This window comes from Lutra lutra, chromosome 15, assembly GCF_902655055.1.
Source record: "Lutra lutra chromosome 15, mLutLut1.2, whole genome shotgun sequence".
In the NCBI taxonomy this organism is placed as follows: Eukaryota; Metazoa; Chordata; class Mammalia; order Carnivora; family Mustelidae; genus Lutra; species Lutra lutra.
The window spans coordinates 42,448,425-42,464,686 of record NC_062292.1 but is presented as its reverse complement, the minus strand read 5'-3'; the positions used below and the strand labels follow the sequence as shown (position 1 = coordinate 42,464,686).

Genomic DNA, 16,262 nt, shown 5'->3' with positions numbered 1-16,262 from the left:
ACAGTTACAGTTTAGGTGGACGACTGGGACCCACCGAGGGCCACCTGGGGGCAGACCCTCACCCAGAACACTGTGTCTTGCCGAGACTCTGACCTAAGAAATCCTTGTTCGTGGATATTGGAAAAGGGCTTGGGAGGACAAAGAGAGTCGGGTTGTCAGGAAAGAAAATCAGTGCCACCCGGCCAACACCCCGGCCCCTGTGGGCACTGCCCCCTTGTTGGGTCTCCGGATCGCCAGAAAAAAGTTCTGCCCAGAGGAGGGTGAGCATAAGGCTTCTGTGGAGGGGGGCGGTCTGGCTAAAGCACAGTGGGGATGGGCTGGGACAGGAAGCTGAGCAGCCAGGAGGAGGAGGTAAGGGCAGGTTGAGTCTTTCTGGGGGAAGTGGAAGAAACTGAGCTTGGGGAAAGATCACTTCCTTTTCTGCCTTCAGCGGGAGCAAGGAATCTGTGCCTCGGGCAGCCAAATCGCAGTCCTTCCCCAGAGCCCAGCTGGAGAAAGGGGGTAGTGCCCACTTTCTTTTCCCTTCCTTTCCCTCCGAGTCCTCTGCAGACTTCCTCAACACTCCCAATGACATCCCGACATTCTGCTTACTCCCCATGCCACGTGAACATGCCAACCTGTGCATCTGTCCCCCTGCCTTGAACCCTTGTCTTGACCCAAGTTCTTTTGGGATCAAGGCTTTTTTTTTAAATTTTCACTCAGCCCCCTGATTTTCACTCATGTAGCTGATAGAAAACCTCTGCCCCCGCCAAGACCCAGGCAGGTCCAGCCTGGGGAGGGGGCGGGGGAGCGGGGAGGGGATTGCATCACCCTATCCAACCTTCCAGCATCTTCTGTTCTGGAGGGCACCTGAGCCCACTCCCTATTCTTCGTACTGTGGGTGGCTGATATATAGTGGCTATGTTTGTGTAATACCTGTAGATCATTTGTTTTTCTTCAGTTCTGGGTAAAATGAACCAAAATCCTCTTCCCTTCTTTCCTCTTTCTCTCCCTCCCTCCCTCCCTCCCTCCCTCCCTCAACCTCTGCCTGTTCCTGGGGCCAGGACTCCTGGGGGATTAGACTGGCCTGTTTGAGAACAGAGCTGGCCCAGTCAGGGTCCATCCCAGAGAGTTGTTCTGGGAAAAAAACACGCTATCTCCTCAGAGTCTTCTGGGCAGGAGGGAGTGTGGGAATGTCTATGGCAAACACAGCACTCCTGGACATCAGAGCCATTTGGTGACGTGAAAAGAGCACTTAATTAAGAGTCAGAAGAGCTGAAAGCTGACTTCTAGGCCTTACTCTGCCACTCACTGGATGGGCGGTCCAGGCAAATCACGTTTCCTCCTTTGGCTTCCGTTTACCCATTGGCCAGCTTAGACAACAGACATCTTTCATCCTCTCCAGCTCCAAAAGCTGGTTAGTCCATTCGAAGGTGGGAAAGGTGGCCAAGATGGAGACCATGGGTGCTGGGCCTTCCACCTAGAAACACTGTGAGTCCTTGCTACTCCATCTGGAGCAGATTCCAGGACTGAGAAGAAGAGAGTTTGGTGGCAGGGGAAGGAGGATGTTGGAGGTCTATAGTGGGAAAACGACAGTGTCGGAAAGCGTAGGCGCAACACGTAGAACAAGATATCCAGAATTTACATTGAGCCAAAAACTCTCTGGCTTTTGAAGTATGTCCGGGACCCCCAGACGGGACGATCCTCCCCATACCAGGGTCTACTAGTGCTCTGCAGACACATGACCCTCCATGCTTTCCCCTGACTTGAACAGCTGAGTCTTGGTTTTCTCATCCATAAAATGGGCATATAAATACCACCTCACCGCAATTGCGAGGGCTTTGTGAGCTGATTTATGGAGAGTGGCTAGCACAGAAATTTTATCCGTAAGGCAAGTAGGCAGCACCAGGCAGGTGGGGTAGTGTCGGCAGTGGAAGGAGTAGGGGAGTATAAAATTCTAGAAATTGCTCGGTGCAGCTAGTTGTGCTGAATCCCACAAGGACCAGTTAGGGGGCCCCTAAGGGGACCCAATGAAAAGCTTCTATCTAGCATGTGGCTCTGGGAGTAAGATAATATCACAATGAGTCTAAATGCTCCCAGGGCCTACATTCCTCCCCTTTCCCCTTTACCTCTTGATCCTCCTTCTTTCCTTCCACCCTATCCTGGGCTTCTCCAGGCCCCTCACCCCTGCAGTCTCTGTGCTGACGCAGGGGTGTAGAGAGAAGAGGGAGGGCTGAAGTGTAGCGCTCCTGAGAGGCAAACTTCCATGCCCCCCTTCCTAGAATTCTCCAAACTAGACAGGGAAGGGCCTATCCAAGGAGGGAAGCCATTCCCGGGGAGGGGGCAGGGTAGCAAGGATGGGGTAGCAAGGCCAGCAAGGCCCCCAGAGAAGCCTGGAGGACTGGATGAGGTTTTAAGATTTGTCTCTTTTCCCTTTCCAGCAGGCGGGAGGTTATTTTGGTCCCTCTGGTGTTTCTCAACATTGTTCCGGGCGGTATGTGCACAAGGAAAGGGGGGAGGAGGAGGGCACCAGGGCGGGCAGGTTGGAGGGGAAGGATTTCTGGATGGCTGGGAAGCCCCTGGCCTGTCCCCTGGGGAGCCCACCTCCAAGGCTTGTGATGACTTCCCCCAAGTTCCCTCCCTCTTCAGATTTGGAATGTAGGTCTCTCTGCCTCCTCATCTCTTCTTCCCTTTCCCAGGTCAGAGGCTCCTGCTGGGGAGATGCTGGGGAAGGAGCTTCAGTGCGGCATGAGAACCCCCGGCGTGCCTGTGTGCTCGTGAGGGCAGGGGATGCATGGGTTGGGTCAGGGCTAGTTAGTCCAAGTTCCTCCAGACAGCGCAGAGCTGTTCCTGAAGGAGGATGTCACTTTCATGTCTTTGTCAGCCTCGTTGTTCCTTTGTTCATTCATTCATTCTTTTACCCTATTCAACAAACATTTATTGCACCCCTCTTTTGTATCAGAAAGTGAGCTAAGCCCTGGGGATAGAGAGATAAGAAAACTGAAGTCTCCCCCATGATTTCCAGAAAGCTCCAATCAGGTGGGGAACACTGGTTTGAGCAATATCCATCCCTCCTGGGAGGATCAGGATGTTTTTCCAGCCTGGGTCTTTCCTCCCCATGCCCTCCCCGCCCCAGTCTTGCTGAATTTCAACAGGGATGAAAACGAGCTTAAAATGCCAGGCCCAGAAGAGTGGCTGGCAGCCCTCTCACCAGTGGCGTGGGGTGGGCGAGTAGCACTGGGAGCTGAGGACCCTTCAGGGCTTGGCAGAGGCCCTCCAAGGCTGGGAAAGAGGGTCAGTTCTTGGAGGCTCGCAAAGCCACCCATACTTCAGTTAGAGGATCTGTGCTCTGACTGATCCTACAGGTGGCTTCCTGGTGTGAGATTTTATTTGAATATAAGATTTAATGGGCTCTGGGGCTTTAAAAAACTTGAAAATCTGAAGTTCAACCCAACATGTTCGTTGTATAGATAAGGAAACTGAGACCCAGAGGGGCAATAAACTTGGTCAAACCCACCCATGAGATGGGGCTGAGCCTGGTGCCAGAGGGAGACATCCAGAAATGAGCCCTACCCCAGCCCCCGGCCCCATGGATCACTCAGGGAACCCCTTGAGCACCAGCCCTTCAAACCCTGGTTGGTGTTCACAGCCTCCCCAGTTCACCGGGGGGAGGAGGTACTGCTAGCACACCAGGCAGAACCAGCATCGAATGGATACATACTTCCATGAGAATAAAGGTGCGCCAGGTACACAGCCACTGTTTATAAAGACATGCATTATGTCCCATATAGAGCATCCCACTTAATGGCAGGTAGCAAAGCCACTGTCAACTGAAGCCAGGTGAGGTTCAACGGAAGCCACATGGCAGAGCTGGGACTGACCCAGATGTGGTGTGTTTTACTCCTGGAAGGACGAGTGAGGGTCGGGGGGTGACTGGAATCACTGAACCCATTGGTCTGGGAGGGGTTCCTGGAGAAGAGACTCTCCAGCGGCCTCATCCATTCATCAGCTTGCACAACTAGTCTTTATTAGGGACCTACAATGAAGATGACACTGTTCCAAGGTGCTGTCCAAGAGCTCAGAGTGTGGCACCCAGAGGACAGGACTAGCGTCAAGTCTACTCAGAATTAGCTAGAGCTCCAGGGGGTATGTTCCAGATGCCACAGAGAAGGCAGAGAGCTCACTGGGCCAGCCCAGCCTGGGGGCCTTGGAGGAGGAGCCGGGTGCTATGAGTTTGGGGAGAAGTGCTTGGCATGGAGGCGGCGTTTCTGAGCAAGACCAGGGCGGTGGCTAGGGTGCTGACCTCAGGCTGGGCAGCAGGGTGATAGCTGAGGGCCATGCTGCTGGTGGCCTCCTGGGGGAGGCTGAGAAGACTCGCATGGGCCGTGCACCCAGTTGAATCCAGAAGGCCTCAGCCCCAGTCTCACACACACACCCTCCCCCGCAGCACTGGGTGAACCCCAACCACTCACCGAGCCCCTCTAAGCCTTGGTCCTTCTTTCCATAAAAGAGGAATAATTACATTACCTGTTTTATTTGTTCAAAAGTGCCTTTCAGGGTGTAAATCACTAGACAGATATCAGGACCTGCGCTATTAGTGATGGGAAGCCTCCAGGCATTTTTGAGCAGGAGGCGAAAGGATCTGAAAGATGCTTTGGGAAGACCGTTCGGCGGCCCAGTGTGGAGTGGATTGCAGGAGGGAGAGGTACAACAGGAAGACCTGTCTTGGCCAAAGAAGATTAAAAGCCAGACCTAAGAGGAAGCTGTGGGAGCAGAGAAAATGAACAAGAGAGATGTCACATGGGACTCCCAGGCTCCTTGGCCAGTGACGCAGAGCAGCCGGGGAGAGTGGAGAGCGATGACTTGGATTTCTAGCTGGGGCTCCTGGGGAGTGCTGGAGACTTCGAGATGGACAGGAAGCAGGAGAGGCAGCTTTCAGGAGCCGGGGGTGGGGGGAGGGGGACAGGTTGCGTGGGATGTGCTTAAGGGGACATCCAGGCGCAAGGGCGTGCAGGCTTGGGGACATGACCCAGGAGACGGTCAGAGCTCCAGCTGGGTCGTCTCCATCAAGATGGCAGTCAGAGCTCTGGGAGAGAGGAGGTCGCTCAGGGGGAGCCTGCGGAAGAAAAATTGGAAAGAAGCTGGCTGTGCCCACGGCACCGCACGGGGAAGAACAGCCAGAGGGAGGAGCAGGGTAGCAGGTGTTTCGGGAGGAACGGTGCTGAGTGGTTCGGACCTGGAGAGCAGCCGTGAAGGATCTGAGGGGGAAGTGATAGGATTTAGTGACAAGAGGGGGGAGGAGTGGGGGGAGAAGCACTATCTCCAGAGTTAGCGCTGGAGCAGGTAGGAAAGGGGTGCCGCGGGTGCAGACAAGGCTTTGAAAGAGAGTGGCAGGGAGGAGAATAAAAGATGGACTGTTAGCTGCAGGAAAGTGGGGTCAAAAAGAGGTTGGTTTTAGGCGGGAGATCTGAGCATGCGCACAGCCTGAGGGAGCGAAGCAGGGGCAAGGAAGAGATGAATCAGAGGGAAGAGGAACCGAGAACAGACCCCACTTGTCAAGTATCCTAAGTGGTTAATGACAACTGGCTGGGCACGGAGCTCTGGATGCTCACAGACCTGGAGGTACATCTCCACCATCTCCAAGCCCCTCTCTCCCACCACACTGAGTGTTGAGGGCAGGCCCCTGGGCCTTCTGCCCCAGACCGTCTCTCCCCCACTCCCCACCCCACTCCCACCCCCCACACAAGACACGCGGCCAGTGGTTTGCCCTGTCAGGCTGTGCACCAATTAAAGACTCAGCCTTCTCCAGACACCAGCAACTCCTCACAGGGCAGCCCATGGCCTGGCCCCACACCTGACCCCAGACCACAGGGCGCCAGCCATGGATTTCTTGGTTTCTCTGGCCGGGACTGCAGCCAAAGACGTACCTCTGTGCCCTCCCCCTATACCCCGCCACTGCCGGGAAGACCCCGAGTCGGCTTTACCATGTACCAGACTCATTAGAGCTCTCCGCACAGCCCACCCCATCCTGCCACGTTCCCCACCTTCCTGGACTCCCCAGACATCATCTCCGGATGCAAGGGCATGGATCCCCAGCTTCCTGTCCTCACACTGAGCAGAAGGGGAAATCGAGGCAGGGGTGCTCCTGTGGCTTCTGTTGTAGGTCAGGCAGGGTAGATTCCGGATTCCCTGATGCTTTCCTAGTCCTTCCTGCACATCCAACTGTTCCCCTGCCCCTCAAGAAAGAGAAGTATGCCTGTTAACCTTCTGTATGTTCTGAGAACGAGAAGAGGGCCAGAAAGATTGGGGGAAAGAGAGAAGGAGGGGCAGAAGAAGAGTTTCTAGATTAAATTCAGGACACCCAGTTGCATTTTTAAAAGCAGTTTTATTGATCCCTAACTTACCTATCATAAATTTCCCCCATTTAAAGTGTACAACTCAATGATGTTTCAGCATAATTACAGAATTGTGCAGCCGTCACCATCGTTTAATTTGAGAACACTTTCGTCACCCTCAAAAAACAAAACAAAACAAAACAAAACCTTGCACTCATTAGCATTTGCTGCCCAACCCCTATCCTCTCCTACACAGATCCAGGCAGTTACTAATCTCACAGTCTCTGTGGGTTTTCCTCTTCTGGAGCCTTCGTATGAATGGAACCATACATGCAGTCCTCTGTGGCTGGCTCCTTTCAGTTGGCCTAAGGTCTTCAGCATTCACCTGTGTAGTACATGTGTCAGTACTGCATTCTTTTTGAGGACTGAGGAATATTCCAGCGCATGTCTGTACAACACTGTGTTGACCCACTCATCGGTGGGTGGACATCTGGGTGGTATCCACTTTGAGGTTATTATAAACAATGCCACTAGGAAATTCCTGTATGAGTTTCTGTGTGAACATGTGTTCTCACTTGTTTTGGGAAGATACAGACAGAAAGAGGGGCCGGACCACATGCCTGGACCTTTGTCCCATCTATCCGAGGTATCGTCCTGCTGCCTGCTGCAGAAGCTCTCATGATTCCCTTTCACAGGGTAAAACATAGAGGCTCAGAGGGAGGCCTGAGACTACCAAAGGCTAATATTGAAACAGGTCTCCCATTCAGGGTCCATGGTTCTTTGCAACACATCCCCCAAGGGAACAAAATATCTGGAATTTGAAAAGCAGCATAACCAGTGTGAACAGTCAACTTGTCACGCTGAATTCCTTATCAGGTGCTTTGGGGACCGTGTCCTGGGGGTGGGGGAGGGCAGGGCAGACCGAAGCTGAACCTTCTTGGAAGGAAAGAGCTGGAAAGCCCGCCCACACACAGGCTTCCACAGAGATCCATCGGCTGATAGAAGCCCCGCCCAGCAGGGATGGGAGCCCGGAGTCCAACCACTAGGCACTGACTCCGTCGTCGCACAGCAGCATCCAAATGGGGCCACATTCTTGGGAAAAGAACAGACAAGAGACCTTTGAAAAATCTCAGGCTTGGCCACAGATCCTGGCTTCAGCCCATTCTCTCAGCTCATCTCACCCTGATTTTAAGCAGAACTGTGAATGCTGCTCGGGGATTATTCCATTCACGTCTGCCTTGCCTTTCTGCCCTGAGCCCAAGGCTCTGTCACCAGAGAGCCCTGGGTCGTGTGGGAAAGCTCTTTGCAGTAAGTGCATTTTCCTAAAGCCAGGGTGGAGGGGTGGACTGTGGCCTGGTCTCCCTGCATCTTCTGGGGGCCCACCCCAAAGCCCCAAATTCCAGGCCAGAGGAATAAACAGGAGCTTGCTGGAATGCCCGCCACTCTGTGGGAGCCATCCACTCTATCTGGTCAGGGGCAGGGGAGGCACAGAGGAGCCCTCCCGTTGCCAAGATTTTCCATTGTAACCTCTGTCCGCGGCCCACAAGTTAGACAGGCTTCATCCAGGACTGAAAATGGGTTTCTAGTGCCTAGCAGAGCTCAAGAAACATTTACTGAATGCTGAATGTCCAGAATAACAAAGAGATCAGGAAGAGAGTCTAGCAACACTTTATTGTCTAAAACTCATTTAACTCCCACCGCATTGCTGATGAATTAAGTAGAATTATTTTCCCATTTCTCAGACCAAGAAACTAAGACTCAGCGTGGTGGGTGGATCCGTTGACCCATAGCAACCGAGCCAAAAGAAACCGCCCCGCTCGGGGCTGTTGCTTGGGCCTCGGGCTCCCCCTGCTGGCCGGACGGGAGTCTGGGCGTGGAGCGAGGAGCTGCCCTGGGCTGCCCCGGCTCCCGCACTTCTCGCTCTACCCAGCCCGCTCTGTGCCGAATTCCTGAGGCTGGGACAAGAAGCCGTACCTGGGCTCAGGCTAGGGCAAGTCGCAGGTGCGCTGCGCCAGGCGTCACGTCAGGTGGGATGTACCACGGGCAGAGCGCGCCAGGCCAGAGGGAGACACAGTCCGTGCCCCACCCCAACGCAACCGACCCTCCCCCCCACCCCCCCACCCCCCCCCCCACCCCCCCACCCCCACCCCACCGGCTCCATGGCTCTGTCTTGCTCAGACAGAAAGCTCTAAGATAAGACCAAGGGGCCTGGGGTCTAGGCAAGCCAGCAATTCTGCCCACGCAGAGGGAATGGGGAGACGCCTGTCTCATGATGCCCCGCCCAAAGTGCTTGGTTCCCTTTTCTCCAGGCCAGGTGTCCTAAACCAGCCCAAAGGGATGAGATTGTCCTATTGCAGAAAAACCCCCGAGAAAAGGATTTTCTAGTTTCCTTTACCTTCCACCCTATCTCATCTAACTACTCTGTTCTGACAATGAAAAAGGCTAATTTAGGCCCATCCAGTTCTTGCTGTTTCTGGAAATGGGGGGACTGCTGGCTCTCCGTGAGCGCTTTGTTCAATCAGTTCTCCTCAAAGGTTATGGCTTTGGTCTCTTGTGTCAAACAAATATGACATCAAATCTCACTTCTGTCCCTTCTTAGTGTCTGACTTCGAGAACGTTACTTAACCAAGAAGCCTCAGTTTTCTCACCTGTAAAATGGAAGTTACTATACTTTCATAGTGGGCTGTTGGAAGGATACGGGGATAAATTATGAAATCAATAGCCCTGTGCATACAGTAAGTGTTCTGTAAATGCTACTGATAATTATCACTATATTCATAGTTCTCGTACCTTACCTTTCCTATTCTTCACTTAACTAAAGAGAGATGGGGTGATGGGTGCAGTAGGCAGATGGGAGTTTTGGGCATAAAAGTGTGGACTGTCCTCTCATGTGTTCATGACTTCCCAACCTGGTCACCTCCTTGCGCTCCTCCCCCTGGTCTGCAAGGGGAGGGGTGGCAGCTGCTTCCCTCCCCTGCCCGGGCCCTGACCCAGCCAAAGGCCTGGCACAGCTGCTGGAATGGTCCAAATGCCTCGGGTTTAGGGCTAGGTAGAGGACAGCTGGGGATGGGGGAGGAAGGCGAAGGGGCAGAAAAGGAACCCTCTACTCCCTCACCATGTCCACTTCTCCTGCTGCTCCCGAAGCCTTTCAGGTCAGCCTGGGACCTCTGATCTCCGTCCCGCCCCAATCTCCCTGGTGGGCTGGGCGGGGGTGGGCGAGAGGAATTCTCCCTCTTTCCCTCCCTTACCCTCTGCCCTCTCATGCCTCCTCTCCATGGCTGAACCCACCCACCCCAGCGCACCCCTGTGCCCCTGCTCCCTCTCCAGCCCACGTGCTGCCCAGCTGTCACCGGCCTTGAGCTGGGCACTCCGCCTGCCTGCACCACTCATGAATCGCCAGCAGAGCCTCCACCTGTTCCCCTCGGTCTGAGCAGCAAGGCTGTGTGGCCCCATCTGTTGTCCTCCATCCAGGATTCAGCACAAGAGACTACACTTCAAAACCCTCAGCTTCCACCTGCCAGGATGGGGGTGGGGAGAACTGGCTGAGAGGCAGGGACTGAATCAGTGGCATCCTCATCTCCTGGATGGAAGAGCTTCCCCACCCGGCTCCACCAGTATTGTCTGAAACAGCCTACATACCAGCAGGGCGGGGTGTGGGGGCAACAAGCCCCCTCCTCCCAAAAGAACATTTGCATATTTAGCAGCATTCTCTTATTAACGTTTCGTTTCTTCACAGACAGCGCCTGAATCTGGGCTGGTCAGTGTACAATGCAAGCAGAAAGACACAACAGGGGCAACATTTAATTCATTTAATTAATTTTTTGTTACACAAGCAATACGTGAATGCATTTTCCTTGATTAAAACAAAAATGAAACCACTGTAGTTCAGGCTCCATTCCCTTCGATTGGTCCCCCCAAATCCACACTTTTTCTCCTAAACAGAGAGGTGATCACTGGTACCAGCTAGGCTGGTAACAGCCTAGCTGTATGTAGCCATAGAAAATACAAGGTACTATCATGTGGGTTTGGGTTTTGCTGTTATTTTTTTATGTAAGTTGTAACTAGAAATATTCTGCAACTAAATTCACTTGAAAAAAAAAATAAGTCTTATCTACCTAAGCTGGTACATACAGATCTACAACAATATCCTTATTTTTTTAAGATTTTATTTATTTATTGAGAGAGAAAGAGCTCACTTGAGAGCACAAGCAGGGGGAGTGGCAGGCAGAGGGAGAAGCAGCTGAGCAAGGGTGGGGGATGTGGGGCTCAATCCCAGGGCCCTGGGATCATGACCTGAGCCAAAGGCAAACACTTAACCAACTGAGCTACCCAGGTGCCCCTATTAATCCCTTTAAATGATATATAATATTCTGAGCATAGACACATCATAGTTTCCTTAGCTGTTTCCCTATCGATAGACATTCAGGTCGTCTCTCTTTTCCTTCCCTTACAAACACTGAGTCCCTGTCATAGGCTTGAGCCTTCTCTCATAGTCCTGCCAGTCCTGTGTTCTTACCCCTTGGGGGCAAGAAGGTTAACCATTAACACTGTTTTAAGGGTACAAAAATAGCAAAAGTAACCTCAAGAGCATTTTATAACCAATTCATAGTAATTTTTTTTTTTTTCAAAATCCTGGGTCCCTCTAAGATGACCTCCATATAAACTTGGAGGCAAATTAGTGTTCTAGGAAACAGCTATGGTCAAGGAGATAGAAGGAGACACAAGATAGAGTGAAGAGAGAGAAAGTGAAGGAGAGTGAACAGGGAGGAACAAGAAAGAGAAGTAAAAGATCCTGGGTATGACAGCACTCTGCCACAGGGAAAAACTGGAGCTGTCCAGCAGAAAGGAAACAGTTAAGTAAAACTTGGCATATCTATTCTACGGAATATTATGCAGCCATTAAAATGATAATTATGAAGACTATGTAGGAGCATGGAAAATGCTTCTGATATTAAGTTAAAAAGTAGACTACAAAATTAAAACTGCATTATGATTACAACTCTGAAAATGATGTGGGCATACAAAGATTGGAAGGGAATCTAGACAAATGAAAACAATCAGATTTGTTTCAGTAGCAGAATTGTGGGTATGCTATTATTATCACTTATTCCCATTACCATTGCCATAATATTGTTTTGTGCAACATAGGATTAATGCTAAATAGCAACAGGAAGAAGGAAGGGAAGGAAAATGAATAAAAGAAAAGAAGAAGAGAGGGAAGGAGGAGGGCATAGATGGAGAGATGAGGCGGGGAAGCTGGAGTAAAAGTCCATGTTCTGGGGGTTGGACCATCTTCACAGCCATGTGAGCCACGGTGTCCACTTGGGCTCTTCCTGCAGGGCCTTTGGGCTGAAAGCAGTTTTCACCGTACACAGAAGATGTACACCTCCCTCCTGCTCCTCCTCCATTATCTTTTTAAAGCTTACCAAAGAGGTAGAGATACCAAGCTCAGGATCTTTTTTTTTTTTTTTGCAAAATTTTATTTATTCACTGGAGAGAGATACAGAGACAGAGACAGAGAAAGAGAGAGAGTATGCACAAGCAGGGGGAGCACCAGAGGGAGAGGGAGAAGCAAACTCGTCGCTGAGCTGGGAGCCTGACATGGGGCTCAATCCCAGGACCTGGAGATCATGACCTAAGCCACAGGCAGACATTTAACCATCTGAGCCACCCAGGTACCCCCCCACCAAGCTCAGGATCTTAAGGGGATCAGAGTCTAGTAGGTAGGAAGGGGGACATTGATCTATAAGCAATGACAATCAACAAATGCTCAACCAGAGATCTAATCTTGTGAAGCTGGAAGCTCTAGAGTCCCAGAAGCCCTCACAAGCTGGGTCTCAAAGGATGAGCAGGAGATTAGCAGGCAGAGAAAAGGGGCTAGCATCCTAGGTAGAAGGCACATGAGCAAAGGCACTGAAACCCACACACACACACATCGCACACACACTCCCATTTGGCATAGTCAAACATAAGACTCAGGAGAAACAGAGGCACGTGATGAGACCTTGAATTATTCAAGGGCAAAAAGAAGCACTGCAGTGTTTAATGCCTCTTGAGAGGATGAGGAAAGTGGGTGGTAAGCCAAAGTGGAGAGAAGGAACATCAGTTGGGAGGTTACTTTAAGAGTTCTGATGGGAAAAAGCAGGACCCTCAACTGGGGTGGTTAATGGGATGGGGACAGAATGGTTAACCCGAGAAATTCTTATGTAGAAATGATAGAACAGTATTTGTTTATGCAATGAACATATTTTGAGGGTCTGCTATGGCATCAAGCATTCAGAGATGGAAGACAATCTCTGTCCTCAGACGGAAAGATGGACAGGGAGATAGATGGTTCCAGATCAGTGTGAAAAGTGCTGTAATAAAGGTAAGCCAATGAGGGAGAGACCATGAGGGGCCAAGAGCAGATGGGATGTGGGAAGGGAGGGAGGTCTTTCTAGGTCCCCGCCTCAGATGTTGGGTGAACAGTGGGGCCATCAGAAAGTGCAGGGCAAAGGTGTGTCTGCAGGCAGATAATGGTTGTAACTTGGACCTCTCTTGCTTTGCCCCTACCCCATTGAGAAGAGCCAAATGTGGCTTAGGCTTCCTATTGCCTTCCCAGTTGAATGAATCCAATGGCAAGCACCTAGAATAGTTCCTGGCAGAGTAAGTGCCCAACAAATGCTAACTTAAAGAAAACAAGCAAAAAGTGCAGAAACTCAAAGCAAGACCCACACTTACCAGGCTCGGCTCTCTCCATGAGACCAGGGAAACACTTTGGCCCCCTGGTCCCAAAAGGCAGTCCACCAGAGATTTCTGACAAAACCAGACCTCAACCTCCCAAGAAGAGGTTGTTAAAAAGAGTGTGGCTATAAGCATGCACCAGAGCTCACTGCAGATAGACAGGGCTCCCACATACAAAAGCAAAGATGGCCGCAGAAGGGTCTCGGCAGTTTAGTCCCATTGGCAGGAGTTGGCATGACATCATTTTTTTGAGTATGGACCATGCACTTGGCAAAAATCACATTCATTACATGACTCCACAGAGCAAGTCACCAAAACTGAATTTTCTCTCTTTGTGGGCTTTTGCTGGTTTATTGGAAATTTGGAAGAAGATAAAGCGGAGTATGGAGACATTGTTTATGTTGATGCTGTTGAGTGATGACATCATGGAAAGTTGTCAGAAAGATTTATTGAACTGCTTTCCTGCCACGAGGAATTAAAAGGCTTTGAAGGACCCAACTAACTCATCAGATGTCAGGTGGCTCACTTCTCACTGATGTGACAAGACTTGTAAACACTCCCATCTTGAAAGTAAAACACTGCTGATGCATTAGATGGAGGAGATGCTTGCGTGGAACTTCAGCTGGACCCACAGACTAAGTGACTGACCACTGGCATCTGCTTTCCTTTCTTATTGCTTGACTACTCTGAGTGCAGTGAAACCACCAATGGTAAAGAAACGCAGCGCTCTCTGATGGGGGTGACATCACCTTTTAGGAGAAATTCTTGGATTTTGCTAAGTATGAGTTTTGCTCCAAGTTTCTGGTTTTGGGGTGGGTTTTTTTTTTTGTTTGTTTGTTTTTTTGTTTTGTTTTGTTTTTTGTTTTACATTTTTAAAGTTAACATCTGCTGAGTGTTTATATATTCCCAGCACTATTCTTGGTGTCCTATGTGCACTTATTCATACACGCTGTACAACAAATCTGTGGGGTAGTTTCTAGTATTAGTCTTACTTCCCGGTAGTAAAACAGAGACACAGAGAGGTTGAGAAGCAAAACCTTTTAAGTGGGGGCACCTGGATTCTGACCCTGGCAATATGCCCTAAGTGCTCTTGGCCACTTTTCATAAACCTGAGGATGGATCCGAACCATGGGGCGTAAGCCCTACCAATGGGGCTTCATCTCCAGGGAACTTCTACGCTGAAAGTCAACTATGCCAAAGTCAACTAAGTCAAGAGGACTTACTCTTCCTAGAATTTAAGAATGCACTGAATAATGCATCTGTTGTGTGGTCTAACTCTAGGTGATGTTTGGGCCCATTTCCTTCTTTCCATAAAACAACTGAGACTAACACTGAGAACAGTCACTAGCGATGTATACCCAGGGTCTATGTTGACACATACCTGACCGAAGGACACTCCACCACTCCCTTCGTTAAACACCTATCCACATGGACTTCACTGATATTCTCCAAACTGACCCACATCTAGGACAGGTGCACAGGAGTGCACTTGTGTATCAACTATGTTAATTCGGTTTTGTACTGCTTTTGTGTGGCTGTTAAAAATCCATACATTTGTTCAGCTATCTTCACTATTGGTATTAATTTCTTAAAACTGGTGGGCTTCAGAGGAGCCCAAATATAGCAGAGGAGTTTACTGATTGATTGTCTCACTAAAGGCAACTAAAAATAAAAGATAAAACCACTGAAAACTTCTTTTGACTCTGCCTCATCGACTGCGAGAATGAAGACCGTTTTCAGCCATAGACTGCCGACATTCCAGAACATGTTGACATCACTCTGATGTGCTGTTACTCTGATGGGCCCCAGAGGAGCCCTGCAAAGAATCTTCAATCACATCACTGTAGAACGCAGTCTCCCTGGAAAGAAAAAGAAGAAGTTTCTTCCTTCAAATGGTGGGACCTAGAAAAGAACTGGCTACCATCCATACTCTCTGTAGTCATGTACAGAACACGATCAAGGGCATTACACTGGGCTTCCATTACAAGCTGAGGTCTGGGTATGCTCACTTCCCTGTCAACGTCGTTACTCAGGAGAATGGTTCCCTGGTTAAAATCTGAAATTTCTTGGGTGACAAATAGATCCACAGGGTTTGGATGAGGCCAGGTGTTGCTTGTTCAGTATCTCAAGCCCAGAAATCTGAGTTAATTCTTGAAGGAAATGACATTGAACTTGTGTCAAACTCAGCTATTTTGGTTCAGCAAACTACAACAGTTAAAAACAAGGATATCAGAACGTTTCAGGATGGTATCTATATTTCTGAGCAGGCTCATGAATAAGATCCAGGTTGTCCAGCTACAGAAACAGCAAAATGCCAGACAACTTTTCAAACTTATTTGTGGTATTTTAAAGATGCATTGAAAGCCATATTGACTTGGGGCTTTTTCTTAAAGCAAAACAAACCAAACCAACAAATAAAAACACCACTTTTTAAATGCATGAATTGACTGGAAGAGAATGAAAGATGAATTTGGAAGCCTCAAGCCATGAAAGCAGAAGCCAGCGAGAATCTCACACTGACATCAGCATTTACAATGAGGTTCAACTTTCACAAACTCACAGCGCACTGGAGGGCTTGTCCAAGGTGAGGAGTCTAATGAGGGGCTGCACTCCCAGCATAAACCTATAAACCTAGAGCCCAAAGCACAGTCTATTATAAGGTCAAATTCAAAATTAAGCCATGCTCTACCTACTTGCACTGAATAGAAGGCAAAAAAACATCGCTCTTGAGAATTAACAACTACCAGCTAGCCATTGAGCAGGGTTGCTGCCCAAATTTACACTATCTAGGTAGCCCAAATAATCACAGTTAAGAATTTACTTTTGTGTGGATCCTGAGCTGCCAGTGCCCTCAGGTGCTTGGCAGTTGCAAATGAGAAACAGTCTGGTAGGAAAACACCTTCAACCCAGGCATTAGAGAATTTCCACAGCCATAGTCCTAAGCAACATGAGTTTATGGTAAAAAAAAACAAATCACAAAACACAAGGAAATAAGACCCCATCAGTGAGGTCCCAGAAGAAAAAAAAAATTAGAAAGCATAGTGGTTCACAGTCCCGGGTAATTTTGCCCTGCAGGGGATATTTTTGGTTGTCACAACTGGAAAGGAAGAAATGTGAGTTACACGATCTAGCGTGTAGAGACCAGGGATGCTGTTAAACATCCTGCGATGCCCAGGACAGCTTCCCACAATAAAGACTTGCCTATCTCATAATGCAACAGTGCCA

General features: G+C 49.8%; 1 pseudogene; it reads left to right on the top strand.

Annotated features, from left to right (window-relative positions):
- The first annotated feature begins 312 nt into the window (after nucleotides 1–312).
- On the top strand, nucleotides 313–15,316 carry LOC125085581 (60S ribosomal protein L9-like; annotated as a pseudogene).
- The last annotated feature ends 946 nt before the right edge of the window (nucleotides 15,317–16,262 follow it).